Below are 5518 nucleotides of genomic sequence, written 5' to 3'. Positions count from 1 at the left end.
TCACTAGTATGCCTCTACTTGACTAGCTCGTTAATCAAAGATGGTTATGTTTCCTAACCATGAACAATGAGTTGTTATTTGATTAACGAGGTCACATCATTAGTAGAATGATCTGATTGACATGACCCATTCCATTAGCTTAGCACCCGATCGTTTAGTATGTTGCTATTGCTTTCTTCATGACTTATACATGTTCCTATGACTATGAGATTATGCAACTCCCGTTTACTGGAGGAACACTTTGGGTACTACCAAACGTCACAACGTAACTGGGTGATTATAAAGGAGTACTACAGGTGTCTCCAATGGTCGATGTTGGGTTGGCGTATTTCAAGATTAGGATTTGTCACTCCGATTGTCGGAGAGGTATCTCTGGGCCCTCTCAGTAATACACATCACATAAGCCTTGCAAGCATTACAACTAATATGTTAGTTGTGAGATGATGTATTACGGAACGAGTAAAGAGACTTGCCGGTAACGAGATTGAACTAGGTATTGGATACCGACGATCGAATCTCGGGCAAGTAACATACCGATGACAAAGGGAACAACGTATGTTGTTATGCGGTCTGACCGATAAAGATCTTCGTAGAATATGTAGGAGCCAATATGGGCATCCAGGTCCCGCTATTGGTTATTGACCAGAGACGTGTCTCGGTCATGTCTACATTGTTCTCGAACCCGTAGGGTCCGCACGCTTAAGGTTACGATGACAGTTATATTATGAGTTTATACATTTTGATGTACCGAAGGTTGTTCGGAGTCCCGGATGTGATCACGGACATGACGAGGAGTCTCGAAATGGTCGAGACGTAAAGATTGATATATTGGAAGCCTATATCTGGATATCGGAAGTGTTCCGGGTGAAATCGGGATTTTACCGGAATACCGGGAGGGTTACCAGAACCCCACGGGAGCTATTTGGGCCATAGTGGGCCTTAGTGGAAAAGAGAAGGGGCTGCCCTAGATGGGCTGCGCCCCCCCCCCCTTTTCCCTAGTCCTATTAGGACTAGGAGATGTGGCCGGCCCCCTCCTCCTCTTTTCCCCTCCGAGGAATCCTATTTGGACTAGGATTGGAGGGGGAATCCTACTCCCAGAGGGAGTAGGACTCTCCTGCGCCTCCCCCCTTGGCCGGCCAGCCTCCCCTCCTCTCCTCCTTTATATACGGAGGCAGGGGCACCTCTAAACACACAAGTTGACACAAGTTGATCCACGTGATCGATTCCTTAGCCGTGTGCGGTGCCCCCTGCCACCATATTCCTCGATAATACTGTAGCGGAGTTTAGGCGAAGCCCTGCTGCTGTAGTTCATCAAGATCGTCACCACGCCGTCGTGCTGACGAAACTCTTCCCCGACACTTTGCTGGATCGGAGTCCGGGGATCGTCATCGAGCTGAACGTGTGCTCGAACTCGGAGGTGCCGTAGTTTCGGTGCTTGATCGGTTGGATCGAGAAGACGTACGACTACTTCCTCTACGTCGTGTTATCGCTTCCGCAGTCGGTCTGCGTTGGGTACGTAGACAATACTCTCCCCTCGTTGCTATGCATCACATGATCTTGCGTGTGCGTAGGAAATTTTTTGAAATTACTACGAAACCCAACACAAGGTACATGGTGGAAGCTAAAATATTAAACGAGAGGCTCCAAATCCCCTAAATTAACACTTAAATTTGGGTGTATTTGTAGATAAAATAGCATCGCTGCCTGATAACCCACAAGTATAGGGGATCGCAACAGCTTTTGAGGGTAGAGTATTCAATCCAAATTTATTGATTCGACACAAGGGGAGCCAAATAATATTCTCAAGTATTAGCAGCTGAGTTGTCAATTCAACCACACCTGGAAACTTAGTATCTGCAGCAAAGTGTTTAGTAGCAAAGTAATATGATAGTGGTGGTAGCAGCAACAAAAGTAAGGACAGCAAAAGTAATGTTTTTGGTATTTTGTAGTGATTGTAATAGTAGCAGCGGGAAAGTAAATAAGCGTAAACCAGTATATGGAAAACTCGTAGGCACTGGATCAGTGATGGATAATTATGCCAGATGCAGTTCATCATGTAACAGTCATAACATAGGGTGACACAGAACTAGCTCCAATTCATCAATATAATGTAGGCATGTATTCCGTATATAGTCATACGTGCTTATGGAAAAGAACTGACATCTTTTTTCCTACCCTCCCGTGGCAGCGGGGTCCTATTGGAAACTAAGGGATATTAAGGCCTCCTTTTTAATAGAGAACCGGAACAAAGCATTATCACATAGTGAATACATGAACTCCTAAAACTATGATCATCACCGGGAGCGGTCCCGATTATTGTCACTTCGGAGTTGCCGGATCATAACACATAGTAGGTGACTATAGACTTGCAAGATAGGATCAAGAACTCACATATATTCATGAAAACATAATAGGTTCAGATCTGAAATCATGGGACTCGGGCCCTAGTGACAAGCATTAAGAATATCAAAGTCATAGCAACATCAATCTCAGAACATAGTGGATACTAGGGATCAAACCCTAACAAAACTAACTCGATTACATGATAAATCTCATCCAACCCATCACCGTCCAGCAAGCCTACGATGGAATTACTCACGCACGGCGGTGCGCATCATGAAATTGGTGATGGAGGATAGTTGATGATGACGACGGTGACGAATCCCCCTCTCCGAAGCCCCGAACGGACTCCAGATCAGCCCCCCGAGAGGTTTTAGGGCTTGGCGGCGGCTCCGTATCGTAAAACACGATGATTTCTGCTCTCTGATTTTTTCTCTCCGAAAGCAAATATATAGAGTTGAAGTTGGCGTCGGAGGGTTTCCAGGGGTCCACGAGGTAGGGGGCGCGCCCTAGGGGGGGGGGGGCGCCCCCCACCCTCGTGAGAAGGTTGTGGGCCCCCTGGTCTTCATCTTTGGCGAGGATTTTTTATTGTTTTTTCTAAGATGTTCCGTGGAGTTTCAGGTCATTTCGAGAATATTTGTTTTCTGCACATAAAACAACACCATGGCAATTCTGCTGAAAACAGCGTCAGTCTGGGTTAGTTCCATTCAAATCATACAAGTTAGAGTCCAAAACAAGGGCAAAAGTCTTTGGAAAAGTAGATACAACGGAGACGTATCAACTCCCCTGAGCTTAAACCCTTACTTGTCCTCAAGCAATTCAGTTGACAAACTGAAAGAAAGAAAGAAAAAATTTTACAAACTCTGTTTGCTCTAGTTGTTGTAACTATGTCAAGCCAGCATTCATGTTTTAGCATAGATCATAACTAACCACATTTGCAATAATTCTCAGGTCTCACAATTACTCTTCAATAGCATAATCAACTAGCAAGCCATAGTAATAAATCTCGGATGACAACACTTTCTCAAAACAATCATAATATGATATAACAAGATGGTATCTTGCTAGCCCTTTCTGAGACCGCAAAAGATAAATGCAGAGAACCTTTAAAGATCAAGGACTGACTAGACATTGTAATTCATGGTAAAAGAGATCCAATCATAGTCATACCCAATATAAATTAACAGTGATGAATGCAAATGACGGCTGTGCTCTCCAGCTAGTGCTTTTTAATAAGAGGGTGATGACTCAACATAAAAGTAAATGGATAGGCCCTTCGCAAAGGGAAGTAGGGATTTGTAGAGGTGCCAGAGCTCGGTTTTGAAATAGAGATAAATTGTATTTTGAGCGGTATACTTTCATTGTCAATGTAACAACTAAGAGATGGCGATATCTTCTATGCTAAACACATTATAGGCGGTTCCCAAACAGAATGGTAAAGTTTATACTCCCCCTCCACCAACAAACATCAATCCATGGCTTGCTCGAAGCAACGAGTGCCTCCAACATACATCAGGTCCTAGGGGGAGTTTTGTTTGCAATTAATTTTGATTTAATTTGCATAAAGCATGGGACTCATCATATTTACAAAAACAAAAGAGGTCGAGTTCATACCAGCTTTTCTCATCTCAGTCAGTCCATCATATATCATCATAATTGCCTTTCACTTGCACGACCGAACGGTGTGAATAATAATAAGAGATTACATGCATTGGACTAAGCTGGAATCTGCGAGCATTCAATAAACAAGAGAAGACAAGGCAATATGGGCTCTTGGTTAAATCAACAATAATGCATATAAGAGCCACTTCAACAATTTAATTATGGTCTTCTCCTGCGGACCCCCAAAGAAAAGAAAAGAAATAAAACTATTTACACGGGAAAGCTCCCAACAAGCAAAAGAAGAACGGGAAATATTTTTGGGTTTTCTTTTTAATTATTACTACTATAGCAGAAAAATAAACTACGACTAATTTTTTTGGTTTTTCTTAAGGTTTAACAAACACATAAGAAGAAAGCACGAAAAAGAAAATAAACTAGCATAGATATTACAGTGAAAAAGTATGAGCACCGACATCTAGCAATGAGTGTGTGTGAACATAAATTTAATGTCGATGAGAAATATGTACTCCCCCAAGCTTAGGCTTTTGGCCTAAGTTGGTCTATGGCCACGGCTGGCCTGGCGAATATCCATAATAATAATTGTTGGGGTCGTACTGTGCTGAGGAAGAATAGTTGGGATCATACTGTGATGAAGAAGAAGACTCTAACTGCCACTGGGTGACAGTCATCTCTGGATCCCAAGAATAAACGGATTGTCGTGGAGGCTCATCTTGTGGCTCCTGTTCCGGGGTTGGTGCAGGATTCTTGTAAGCTTGGACGGCAGCCCATGTAACGAGGTAGGGTCCTACAAAATTAAACAAAGGAGCAGACAGGATAATAGTCTCAGGATGATGTTTGTTAAAGAACAATTGATATTTAAGCTCTCTTGCCCTATTCGTAACAATAAAATCATGTGCCACCATACTTTTATGATCTAGATAAACACGGGGCAGCACCTTTTCTTCCTTCTCAGCATGCCTAATAGGCATGTTAAAATGTGCAGCTAGGCGTGTGGCATAGACGCCTCCAAAGATGGGACCCTTAGTACGGTTCATACTTAACCGTCTAGCAATAATACCGCCCATACTAAAAGTGTTATCACTGTATAAACCGTGGTGCAGAATAATTATATCAGGGATACTAAGGTTTCCACTGTTTCTGCATCCAATTAAACAACGACTAGCAAATAATGCAAAGTAACGTAAAACAGGAAAATGTATGCTAGTGATTCGTGCATCGGAAACCTTTCTAGTTTCTCCTACAGTGATAGTATCAATAAACCCAGCCACATCATCATGATATGGTTCTTCTGTCTTGCCCTCAAAAGGGATTAAACAAATCCGACATAAATCATAAAGTGACATCTCCTTATGCTCATCATATAAATGAAACTCCACCGTAGGTGGTGAGTTCCTAGAATGAAAATGAAAGTTTTGCACAAAAGTATTTGTGAGTAAGAGATACTGATCACATTGGTCGTGGAGGAAAGCGGTGAGGCCTGCATTGTGAGCCAATTCATGAAAATCTTAATAGATACCGGTTGCTCTCAAGAAATCTTCAGAAGGCCATTCACACG

The sequence above is a fragment of the Triticum dicoccoides genome, chromosome 5A (assembly GCF_002162155.2).
Source record: "Triticum dicoccoides isolate Atlit2015 ecotype Zavitan chromosome 5A, WEW_v2.0, whole genome shotgun sequence".
Taxonomy (NCBI): domain Eukaryota; kingdom Viridiplantae; phylum Streptophyta; class Magnoliopsida; order Poales; family Poaceae; genus Triticum; species Triticum dicoccoides.
This window is presented reverse-complemented; position numbering follows the sequence as displayed.